Source organism: Haliotis rufescens, unplaced genomic scaffold, assembly GCF_023055435.1.
Source record: "Haliotis rufescens isolate VD_foot unplaced genomic scaffold, xgHalRufe1.0.p SCAF_21, whole genome shotgun sequence".
NCBI lineage: Eukaryota > Metazoa > Mollusca > Gastropoda > Lepetellida > Haliotidae > Haliotis > Haliotis rufescens.
In genome coordinates, this window is record NW_025963902.1 from 10,656,749 (window position 1) to 10,670,422 (window position 13,674).

Consider the following 13,674-nt stretch of genomic DNA (forward strand, 5'->3'; position numbering starts at 1 on the left):
CCTCGAGGAGACATCGTTCCAAGTCCTGGACGTTGACTGGAGGCACACGGCGACGTCGGATTTGCCGATCGAGGTGGTCCCGTAAGTGCTCGATGGGATTCATGTCCGGTGAACATGCGGGCCATGGCAAAACCTGTACGTTGGCGTTGGCAAGGAAGTTCTGTGTCAATCTTGCTGTGTGTGGCCTTGCATTGTCATGTTGGAAAAGGAGTCCACGAGGCGCCAAACGTTCACCAAATCGTCGGTATACAAGCTGCCGTCCATCGTTTCTGAAGATGAGGAATCTGCTCTCATCAGAGAACATAACACGTGCCCAGTCCCGCCGTTGCCAACGTCGAACTCGCCTGGCCCAGATCAGTCTGTTGTTCCGGTGTCGAGGCGTCAGGAGCGGTCCGCGTTAGGGATGACGTGGCCGGATACCATACTGCCGTAGTCTCCTGTAGACGGTCTGTCGACTGATCCTGTGTCCAAGTGCTGTAGCCGCCGTGGACGTCGCTGTTACGGTGCGGTTCCTCAGGTGTAATACCCGGATGTAACGATCTTCACGGGGCGTGGTTACTCGTGGTCTTCCACTCCTGGGCCTGTCTTATCTATCTATGAGATTCAACTGACCACCCGTTGAGCTATTTTAACTGTTGTTAATGACATATTTAACAATGTCCTTGAGCACCCATTTAGCAATTCCAGGTGTCGTTGATCAACCCTTTAATTGTGTTATGTGTCCTTGGTCACCAATTGATATCGTAGCCATGTCAGGTTGTACAGATGACAACACATTCAGCTAAGTTAGGTGTCAATGACGCCCCCTTTTAATTATGTTCGGCTTCCTTGATTACCCATTTTGCAATTTAGGTGGCCATGTATCACCTATTCAGCTACATCAAGTGTTGATGATCAACTATTTAGAGTTTGAATAAAATATAAGCAACACAACTCTGTCCAAGAAGCCCATTTCTGTTGTTCCCCTGCCGTGATATTGATGGAATATTTGGAAACTCGACGTAAAGCAGCACTCATTCTCCTGTTTAAAGAACGAATACCTGGTGTCACCCATGTGATTATTTTCATTACAAATACTTGTGACTTAAACCTTTAAGTAAATCCTCGATATATCGTCGATTTCATATTTTCCTCCTGACCTTCGCATTTTCTATTACATTTTGAGGGAATATATTGTCAAAACGACAGCATATTTTCACTTATATTTTCAAAACGGTTTCTAATGTCTACTGATCATCAATAAGGGTCTTCCAATGGACAATTTACCTCTTTTAGGTTTCTATTTGCAATCATTTCCATTTTGACTTTGCGGGAGAAGGAATGGCGTTCCTGAGAAGATCATTGGTAAATATTGATTCCATTCAAACGATCTGAATGAGGTTAGTGCCAGAGTCTCTAGAAATACTAAACATGTCAAACATGCAATGTCCATGCATCAATGGGATTTTTTTGAATATCGGTGATCTTAAATAACGGCAAGAGATGCGGCAAAAATCTAAAATATGGTTATTATCATTTATTAAATATGTATGCATAGGTACATATTTTTATTTCTCCCGGCTTACTCGTTTTGTTGGGTTATTATTCCAACAGAGAACTTACCCAGCCTTCTAGCATAATCCCATCACCACAAATCAAACAGTTTTTTTTATCTCACTTAAGTGTGATTTATGTCCAAAAGCTCGAATTCTCTTTGGCTGAAAGATGCTTCAGAGTACCCTTAAATAAAGGCGTAATGGGAAATGCCGTCACGAGTTCAGGAGGAAACCCCATATTTCAATCACGTCCTCCTTATTCAATCAGCACTCCAATTTGTTAGTATCCCATGTGGAAAGTGGCCTAGTAATCATTGTAAAGAGATCTCTACTTGCAATGGTCTAACTACCTCTAACCATGACCCCCCGTGGAACATTTCACACGTAAATTGTACTGTTTAGTGATGTTCTGTCACTTTAAGGCTTCATATGCTTAAACTAGTGTGCGAATAATATCAATAACCAAATTAGATCAATTGACATTTGTCACGTTTTTTCATATAGTTTTCACTGCTTACCTTTAACGCCCAATAAGATCTTTTTCATCAGATAATCCAGACTGGATATTTTCTGGCATTGACGTTTCAGAATCTGTTCCTATATTACACATATTTCGTACATTTACTGTACGAAATTGGTGAACTACTTTTCTGATAGTTATTATTTATTTTTTGCATCCGAAATATTTACAATATCTGATATATTTTCTGGTTTGGCTGTGCATTCTTTTTGGAATAAGAGCGCTCGATTTCTGGGGTGAGTCTTAACATGAGGTTAGGTGAGGTGAGGTGATAGCGACGTGCATGCACCTGGGGTGAGTCTGGAATGGAATAAGAGCGCTCGATTTCTTGGGTGAGTCTTAACATGATGTTCGGTGAGGTGAGGTTAGGTGAGGTGATAGCGACGTGCATGCACCTGGGATGGAATAAGAGCGCTCGATTTCTGGGGTGAGTCTTAACATGAGGTTAGGTGAGGTGAGGTGAGGTGATAGCGACGTGCATGCACCTGGGCTGGAATAAGAGCGCTCGATTTCTGGGGTGAGTCTTAACATGATGTTAGGTGAGGTGAGGTGATAGCGACGCGCATGCACCTGGGGTGAGTCTGGAATGGAATAAGAGCGCTCGATTTCTGGGGTGAGTCTTAACATGAGGTTAGGTGAGGTGAGGTGAGGTGATAGCGACGTGCATGCACCTGGGGTGAGCTCTTATTCCTGTGCACGTGACGTATCTTTAACTCAAACCCATGTCGAGTAGATATTGCGTGGTCTTTTCGACAGACGACCAGAAGTAGTGAATACCGACATAGTTTGTTATAATACACATCAAGGTCGTGTTGGTGCGTGTTGTTGATGCATCAACGTCATCATTTGACGTTCTTCAGCAACCTGACTAACGAGGAACATGAACGTCGTAATTTCATTATTGATAATTTCTTTGAGGTTTCTCTTTCAGTTCACGCAACATCGCAGTCGATCATAGGAGTCAAATTGTAATTTATGTAATGCATTAAGTGTAAAACAAGTTAATTGATTCCTGAGGAGATAATTCACTTCTTATAAGGACACAAATCAAATAAAACGTCAAATATATCATAGGTTTTTTTGCGCTGTGCTTTTTAAGAAAAGAAAATTATGCGATGGAATAATAGCATGTTGGGTCTGTTATGGATCTGAGGGGGGCTTGGGTTCGTGAATTTCGGCGCAAACCTTAACGATTTACTGTTATGTTACTGCAATTGTGTGAAGAAAATATATGACTTCCGAAATAGTTCACATCAAACAGCACGAAATTAAGTGATTTAAATAAGGACCCCCATCTTAAGGAGAACGCATTTAATCAAAAACAGATTATCTTTTTATGTACTTTGACGAATCTTGCAACTGATCAAATACATTAAAGAACATTTACATTTTAAGTTATGTTATCTCTGCTCATGTCGCAAAATGATAAATGTGTGTGCATATTCTTGCATTGCAAAGAAATGGTTTCATGAACAACCCTCCAGGGCATCTGGGAAAGAAAGAAGTCCCCGAACAATGCACAGCTTTAAGTTGCCACGACTTCTTTTTAAATATCTTGGCATCTAGAAAATGGAATCTTAACTCAGGACAATGTAATATGGCTCCTCAGCTTCTTAATGACAACTGAACTACTTTTTTCATTGGTTGGTTGGTTTGTTACACCAACGCCGCACTCAGCAATATTCCAGCTATATGACGGCGGTCTGTAAATAATCGAGTCTGGACGAGACAATCCACTGATTGATATCATGAGCATCGATCCACGCAATTGGGATCGATGGCTTGTATCAACCAAGTCAGCGAGCCTGACCACCCGATCCCGTTAGTCGCCTTTTACGACAAGCACAGTCACCTTTTACGGCAAGCATGGGTTGCTGAAGACCTATTTTTCATTGAAAAGGCATACTATTTACAAATTATCAATTAATGCAATCTAATTATACCCTTCAATTCAGGAACGTCAGATACTACATGTTAAGAATTGTGGAAATTGACAAGTGTAGAACAAACAGTTGAAAATATTAAAGTCAGCCGTGAATCTTAGAAACGTATAATAGGATTGACTCTAATCACACAAGAAGTACATAATCCCAGTGGTGTTGCCAGTAAGAAATGCCTAAATAAACGGTTTATTTATTGTAAGAAATGTTTCTTTGGTCAAACTAAACTATGCTCAGGAGAGTCAAGACCATAAATTGTGACCTCATTGTGGGCAACAAATGCGGCAAATTGAGGCGGTCACTATATCGTGCTGACGAATAAGCTCGTTTAATGATAGAACGCAATTTTATTAAGTTACAGATTTATTTCAATTGAATAACAGAATGGCATTAATACGGTTTAAATGCATAGAAGCAGCGTGGCGAGGATTAACGAGATCAAAGGAAACTGCTTAGACGAACTTGAGGTTGTTCTGGCGTAACCATAGCTTCTATAATAAACTTTCTTGGTAGAGTTTCAATACATTCTGTCTTCAAATATGCCTTGTCTTCACCCTAAAAATGCTACTTTTAGATGTATTGTGCTGTTGAGTTGCTTTGCCGTCGTTGCCACAACAGACGAATGAGAGTGTTTTGAAGATGGCGTCTGTTGTGGCAATGGACCCGTAGAGATTCCGGGATAGAATAGGTCTTCAGCAACCCATACTTGCCTTAAAAAGCGACTATGCGGGTCGTAAAAGGCGACTAACGGGATCGGGTGATCAGGCTCGCTGACTTGGTTGATGCATGTCATCGATCCCAATTGCGTGGATCGATGCTCATGATGTCAATCACTGGATTATCTGGTCCAGACTCGATTATTTACAGACCGCCGCCATATAGCTGGAATATTGCTAAGTGCGGCGTTAAACAACAAACAAACAAACAAGCAAACTCTGATGAATGTTTGTTATCTGTATGAAATTCAGTTTCATTCATACTTTGCAAGACGATTTCAGTTTGTTTTCTTAATGTGTTTGTTGCAAATTTGTTTAGTCCTTTAGAAGTCAACTTCAATGTCTGATACAGTCCATTCACTCTCTTTGGCATACTTTAGTTACTTTAACAACGGTATGTTGTGATCCCTGTACAATGTCTAATTCAACCAAGGAACCAACTTTGGACCCTGAAGCATCCATCTTCAAGAGCAGGTTCGAAAGCAGATTCTTAAGGTTAAATTCAATTGTCGCAGACCTGATTGACTAAAGTTGCGACGTCGTCAAAGACATCACACTCTTTCCCAAAATGATTTAAAGGGAAAGTAAAGTGAATGCAAATTTAGTGCGATCTTTTTGCGAATATCAATTTTTTAAAATGCATTTGGTCATTTTCCGAGAGGGAGAGAAACTCATAATATTAGAAGAAAGTATTTAAATGTCCAAGTAAAAGTGCTGAAATCACACGCTCTGTAATCAGCTTCCATAACAAACCTTTTGAGGGGCGTGGCCTAAGGTTACAGAGGTGACAACTGGTTTCATTGGCTGAGGTTTGCTGCGTTCAAACATATACTATTTCTGCTATTTCCTTTAAGCCTACAAAGATAACAACATTGCATCAATTCAAATGGACGAGCAGGCAGAAAAAAGACAATGTATGACAGAATCGGAAGCAGAAGCCGGCAGAGTGGGCGTCGGCCCTGTTGTCATGAACATTTAAATTGTGCAGTACGTCGAACAGAGGGAACCCGTTTTAACCTCCACTAAGGGGAATCCCCTTCTGGTGGATTATTTCGTTTTTTTGTTGTTGTTGTTGTTTTGTTTTGGGTTCTGTTTTTGGGTTTTGTTTGTTTGTTTGTTGTTGTTGTTGTGTTGTTGTTGGGGTTTGTTTTGTTTTTGTTTTGTTTTGTTGTTTTGTTGGGGGTTTTTGGGGGGGGCGATTTCGCGTGTCGTTTTCCGTTTTTCAAATTTCATTTTGGTCAAGTATTTGTGATTAAGTATTCCCTAAAGTATTAAAATCTGAAAATCTGCTATGTTGACTTTATTTGCCCTTTAAAACACTCCTCTGTGATTGACTGTAGTCTCCAGTCGATTTAAATAATAAGCATCTCAACATGAAACAAAGAAGCTGGAAAGATCAAAGTCAAGTAACAGACGTTGATGTGACATTATAAAAGACGTCAGATCAAGTCGTTTTACTGGTGTATATGCTGATGTTTATGTCAAACATTGGCTGCCGGGAAATATAACGAGCATCTTTACAAACACAGTGTGCATCCTTGCAGATTATTGTGAGTGACAAATCAGGAGATATTTGCATTCAGAGGAATATGTAAAGCATCCATGAAGAATATTTCATACATCTTTAATCAAAATGGACACATGTAAAGAAAATAACTAAACCATTTGTTCCAAACTTTTAACACAACTCAAATCAATCAATTCTCAGTTTATTTTAAATACGCTGTAAATCCTATTAACAAGATTACCTGTGAACAGGATGCATCAAATCAACGCGAGGAGCCACTGAAGTTTAACAAAGGGACCTTTTTCACAACCTGGTGCCCGTATTTGGTTTAAGTCTTGGTCTGGTCATTATTGACGTGTGTCAAACTGATGCATTGTATGTATGTAATTCCATTCATAAAAGACGTCAACTAAAGCAGACTACTAAATATCACAGATTTGATATAAGTATGATTAGTCAGGAAAACGTTAAACATTTCTACAAGTAAAGTAAGGAGCAAAGGAAACTATACGTCTCTGTTGAATTTATCATATGCTTGATTTTCAATTAATAATATCTTAATTTATCGATATTATATCCAAAAAACGAAATGTACTGGCGCTTTGTCGGCACTACACCTACATTTTAATATTCTTTTCAAATGTAGCTTTAAGTTTAGAACACTAAAAAATATTAAAACAAACAACTTTTGATGGGTATCTGAGACATGTGATCTTTGAAAATCAAGAAATTTGCTTTATTTAGCACACATTTACAACGTTTCAAACATAGTAGGAGTCATGTCGTTGAAAATTCATTTCTTCCTCCAGTCTTCGTTGAACCAATTTACTTTTACACAACATTACCCAGGCACAGATTCCTTTTTAACAAACTGTTGCAGGAATGAGTGATGGTTAAATAGACATAATCAAAGATAAACAGTTCAAACAGTTCTTTCAATTTTCAAACACATAAAAAACATACTCGGTATGCTTTCTTTTGTCCCCTTGAATATATCAACTACAATAAAAGCAAAATAATTTCTGATGACTGAACATGGCTGTCCTCATATTCGAACAAATATAGATTTGGGAATTTATTGGTCATTCTTGGTGCTGTGGTACTCCAGATACTATCAGTGATAACTACACACCCGTCATAGGGACTTGGAATCCATCAATACTAGTTTCCCAACAATCCACTAGTATTTGATTTGAAGGATATATATAAGCAATATGGATGTCACGATACAGGGTCACACGATACGATATATATATAGATGCAGAAGCCACGATACGATACGTATTTCGATACTACATACGACATTTCGTGCGGAAATCGCAGAGAATAGAGTTCATAGACTCGCCCATAAAGGTAAAGAAGGACAACTGACTGACAACACGTCGATATGACACTGAGTCAGGTCAACAATTCTGAATGAAACAAGTTTACGAATTTCATTATCACACGCAGCAAGGAAACGCAGTCTTGTTATCGGACCGGTTTAAAGACGACCAAGAAAGTTATGAGGGATTAAAAACATATTTTTTACTTGCTCGATGTGAGATCAACATGGACAATCGATATTGGGTTAAAAGTGGATTGTTTTCTGAAGCCTTCTTTTATTGACTATTAAATCTCTGATAGCCTACTCAGTGACGATAATCATATGGATGGATCGCTGGAATCAGTTATGTCTGCTCTACAGGTAGCACCCAACACTCACACAATTACAATTATAAACGTAGCTGACAGTGAGTAAGGAGGTGTGAAACGTCCACACAAAGGTCATCATAGGACAGCATCGCGCACCATGACCGCGAACGAAATGTCAAGTTAGTAAATTCCTCTGGATATCTACTATAACATTTCTGGAATGCGATAAACACGACTTTTATGGACCCTGAAACCTTGATTGAAAAGCCTAGTCGCAGGCAAAATGTCTTTTGGTGAAATTTGAATAAAATGTATATGCTGAGAAAGATCTAATTTAGAAATGCTGATGTCATATCCTTTAGCTTATGGAATAGTTCTCGACATGAAGGGGAAATTAACGATTGTGCACTGGGTTTATGGTTACACGGGTAGTAGGCGGAGTGAGTGAGGGAATGCTGTTTTACCCCAAGAGCTGCACTGTAACATCTGTCAATTATATTGAATCTGGAGAATGTAAACAAGTGGTTGATAGCATGAACAACGGTTCATACAATCCGCGCGCGACTTTACTAGGTCATATAGTCTTGTAACCGGATTCTCCTTTGATTGGATTTGCCGACCTATCCTGCCCCAGAATCAAGAATCCCATGGACGTTCTGAAACAACTACAAGACAGTCAGCTGAATTTCTCCAGTCGATGAGGCTGCAAATGATTACGTATCAGAAGCTTATTCAAGCAAACACATAATTAGTGTTAGGTGTGACATACGAATATTTGCCCATAACAACCCTGCTAACCCATCATGACGTAGTTAATGTTAACATGGTGCCACCGTGTTACGTTACATCGTCAATAGGCTACAATATAGTTGCCAGTCATGTGACACAGTGACGATTATGAAATGTCTGTGGCATGATCTGAATTATAGCGATGACATTCATACACGACACCTGTTTGGTGTCCTTCAGTAGCCATTTAACAATATCAGCTGTCGTTGTTCAAGCCTTAAACTGTGCTGTGTGTCGTTTTTGATGTGACCACCCATTTAGCTATGTTATATGTCGATGCTCACGTATTTAGCTGTATCAAAGGTTGATAATCACCTGATTAGAGTGGTAAGTCCATTCCTGGTACCCCCTGTTGTGATATTAATGGAATATTGTTAAACATGGCGTAAAGCAATACACGCCTGTTAAGAGAACGAATACTTCACCCGTATGATTATTATAATTACAGTCATTTGTGACTTAAGCCTTTTATTAAATCTTCGCTTTTAAACATGTCCTACCCATGTTTTATTTAATCTAGAGAACATATATAGTCCAAACGGAGCAGCATATTTTCACTTCGATTTTCAAAACGTCATCTTATGTCCACTGATGGTCAAAAAGGGGTTTTCCAATAGACAATTAACCCTCTTGTAGGTTTCTATTTGCAATCATTTCCATTTTGACATTACCAGTTTAAGAGATGGACTTTCCTGTCAAGATCATTTGATATATAGTGATTTCATTCAGACGATCTGATTGACGTTATTGCCAGTGCCTCCAGAAACATAAACATGTCCGGTATGCAATGTTCATATTCTTAAATATCGATAATCTATAACATCCTAATCGTGATGCTGCACAAAACTTGTTCCAAATGAAGAAATGGTCAACAGTGAGCTTCCAGTTAATGTAAAATGTGGTTATTACCATTTATTAAATATGGATGAACAGGCATATTTTACTTCCTTCCGCTTGCTTCATGTGTGATTATACCAACAGAGAGTCACAGTAAAGTAGCATCTCATCGCCACAAATCACATCTTTATGTGCATGCCCATAGTCAGAGCTGAGATTTGTTCACATTTTCAGGTTTTGACAAAAACTCAGCTTTTAGAGGTTTTATGTACAGACGGCCTGGTGTGATTTACGGACCAACGCTCGACTTCTCTTTGCCATAAGATGCTTCAGAAACGCCTCAAATAAAGGCGTAAAGGGAAATGCCGTCACATGTTCAGAAGGAAACTCAATATTTCAATCACGTCCTCCCTATTCAATCAACACTCAATTTAGGAGTATCCCATGTGGAAAGTGGCCTAGTAATCATTGTAAAGAGTTCTCTTCTTGCAATGGTCGTCTATCTATCCCTAGCTATTACCGCCCGTGGAATAGTTCACATGTAAATATTATTGTTTGGTAACCGTTTGTTCGCTGGAAGCTGCATAGTCTGAAGGATAATGTGTAAATCGTACCAATAACCGTATTTACCCCATTTTTTCTATTATAATGTGTTACTTTAGTGTGCATTTACTTTCTTAAATACATTTAAGTTATTTTATCTGTTTGCTGTGCTTTCCTATTGAATTAAATTTTACAAAGGAATACTAGCATTTTGGGTATGTTATGGATCTGGGAGGCGCTTGAATTCGAGCGCTTATAGTGCAATCCTCAATGAGTTATTGTTTGGTTTTTGCAATCGTGTAAAGAAAATATATTACTTTCGGAACATAGTTCACGTCAAACCTCACGAAATTAAGTGATTTTAAGAAAGAGCCAGCACTGGAGAATGCATGTAATCGAAGACCGATTACTTTTGTATGTACTTTGAAGAATCTTACATCTGAATAAAAACATTAAAGTAACATTTACATTTTAAATAATGTTATCATAGTTCTTTTCGAATAATGATAAATATGTGTGCTTGTTTTAATATAGCACAGAAATGGTTTCATGAACAACCTTCAAGGGCAACTGGATAAGAAAGAAGTCCCGGAACAATGCACAGCTTCAAGTTCGCTGAGGGCGGTCGGGGAGCGTAGTGGTTAAAGCGTTCGCTCGTCACGCCGAAGACCCGGGTTCGATTCCCGACACGGGTACAATGTGTGAAGGCCATTTCTGGTGTCCCCCGCCGTGATATTGCTGGAATATTGCTAAAAGCGGCGTAAAACCATACTCACTCACTCACTCACTCAAGTTCGCTGAAGGTGTCAGCTGTAAACCACGGTATTTTTAAACAGCAAGATCGTCAGCAGTAAATCAAGATTTTCAATATGTTTGAGTGGCATTTAGAAAATGGTATCTGAACTAAGAAGAATGTAATATGGATCATCAGTTTCTTCATGGCAATTGAAATACTATTTTCATTGTAAAAGGCGCATTGTTTACAAAAGCAGAACACACTTGTTATTTCAATAACTTAAAAATGAAGTTGCTTTATACCAATCAATTCAAGAACGCAAGATATTACTTGTAAAGAATTGTGGAAATTGATGAATGTAGAAGAAACAGTTTAAAATATTAATAAAGAAAATAAATTAATTAATTAACAAAAATTAAAGTCAGCTGTAAATCTTAGAAACGCACAATAGTATTGCCTCTAATCCCACGAAACGCACATAAAGCCAGCGGTGCTGACAGTGAGAAATATCTTCCCGTAGGGACGTGGTAGAAATTTGTAAACGTGTTAAAAAAGCAGTTTATTTATTGTAAGAAAGGTTTCTTTGGTCAAACTAAACTACGTTCAGGAGAGACAAGACCATAACTTGTAAGCCCATTGTGGGCAACAAATGCGGCAAATTGAGGTGGTCACTGTATCGTGCTGACGAAAAACCTCGTTAAGTGTTAGGACGACATTTTATCAAATTACAGATTTATTGAATTTCAGCAACAGAATGGCATTAAGACGGTATTAAACGCATAGAAGCAGCCTGGTGAGAGTTAACGAGATCAAAAGAAACAGCTCCGTAGAACTTGATATGTGTGAGGCTATTCTGGCTTTACCATAGCTTCTATGATTTACCTCCTCGGTGGTATTTAGTCATTTCTGTCTTCAAGTATGCCTTGTGCTTTATGTGTTGATCAAACAACGTTACCTTCAGATGTATGGTGCTGTTGCATTGTATTACCGTCGATGCAACAACAAACGTCACCTTTACATCACTGTGTCAGTGTTTGTTATCGGTATCAAATCTCGTTTCACTCATACATGGAAGGGCAATTTCAGTTTGTGGGCAGGCCGCTTTCATTTCGTCATGTTCATGTTGCAAATTAATCAAGTTTAATGTTGGTTACAACCCACTCCCTCTCTACGGCATTCTTCAGTGATATCAACTACGCTATGTTGTGATCCCCGAACAATGCCTTATTCAACCAAGAAACAAACTGACGTTACCATAGATTCTATAATATACTTTTTTTTAGGTGTTTTCAATGCTTTCTGTCTTCAATTTCGCCTTGTGTTTAATGTGTTCACCCTAACAATGTAACTTTTAGATATATTGTGTTGTTAAGTTGTTTTACCGTCGTTAAACAAACGCCGTCTTCATAACACTATGACAATGTTTGTTATCTGTATCAAGTTCAGTTTAATTCATACACGGCAAGACAATTTCAGTTTGTGAACTGGCTGCTTTGTTTTCTTTATGTGTTTGTTGCAAATTAGTTTAGTTCTTTACAAGTCAATTGTAATGTCTGATACAACGCAATCACTCTCTTCGGCTTACTTCATTGATGTCAAAAACGGTATGTTGTGATCTCTGTACAATATCTTATTCAACCAAGGAAGCAAATTTAGACTCTGAAGTATTCATCTTCAAGGGCAGAACCGTAAACAGATTCTTCAAATCAAATATAAATTCAATTGTCGCTGCCCTGATTGAATTATGGTGCGTCTTCATTGGAGAGATCACATTCTTCGCCAAAGGGTTTAAACACTCCCCTGTGAATGAATAACCTATGTATCCTCAAGTCGATTTAAATAATTTGCATCTAGCAACAGTCCAAAGAATGTGGAAAGATTAAAGTCATGTGAGTGAGTGAGTGAGTTGGGTTAAACGCCGCTTTTAACAGTATTCCAGCTATATCACGGCGTGTCAGCTTAATGTGGGAGGAAAGCCCGAAGTGATGCAGGTCTCAGACGCTTACCAGTTCGGTGAAACCCACGAGCACGGGCATGGTGCTGACAAACCTAGAAACATAATCGGGGTGAACCGGGATTCGAACCCACAACCATAGGTTTCTGGCGTGTCCAGGAGACGTGACTCTGCACAGCGAATCACGGCGCCTTAGACGACTGGGCCACCCGTGCCCCCTAAAGTCATGTGAGAGACGATGATGTGATTTGGTTGTGACATTACAAAAGACGTCAGATCAAGTCGTTTTACTGGCGTGTTTGCTGATGTTCATGTCAATAATTGACGGCCGGGAAATAAAACGTACATCTTCACAAACACATTGTGCTTCCTTGCGGATTGTTGAGAGTGACAAAACAGAAGATGTTTGACGTTGACAGAGGAAAAGAGGATCTAAAGCATTCCATAAGGAATGCTTCGAATAACTTAAATCAAAATGGACACAACGTGTAAAGAAAATAACTAAAACGTTTGTTCCAAACTTTAAACACAACTCAATTCATTGAATTTTCATAACATTTCCATTAAACTGTTAATCATATCAACCAGATTACCTTGAACAGAATCCAACAAAATTAATGTGAGTAGTCGCTGGAGTTCAACAAAAATATATTAATCGAAACTATAAAATATATTTTCACGACCTAGTGGCCTTATCAAATTTCAAATTTTGCTGCCAATTACCCGAGCCAATTGTCCCCTTACATCAATTATGGCATGTGATCCTTTCTGTCTTTGATGTCCTTTAAAGCCACACACCTAGGACATTCTCGACTTGGATCTATGCAGAAGTCGAAGTTTCATTACTTGGATTTAATTTTGAGAGGTAAGTAAATGGCCAGCATTTTGACTTGGAAGTTGTGGTATCAATGACGACCATACCTTTGCTCGTGGTATTCCCCAAAGTGGATGGATGCTATCGC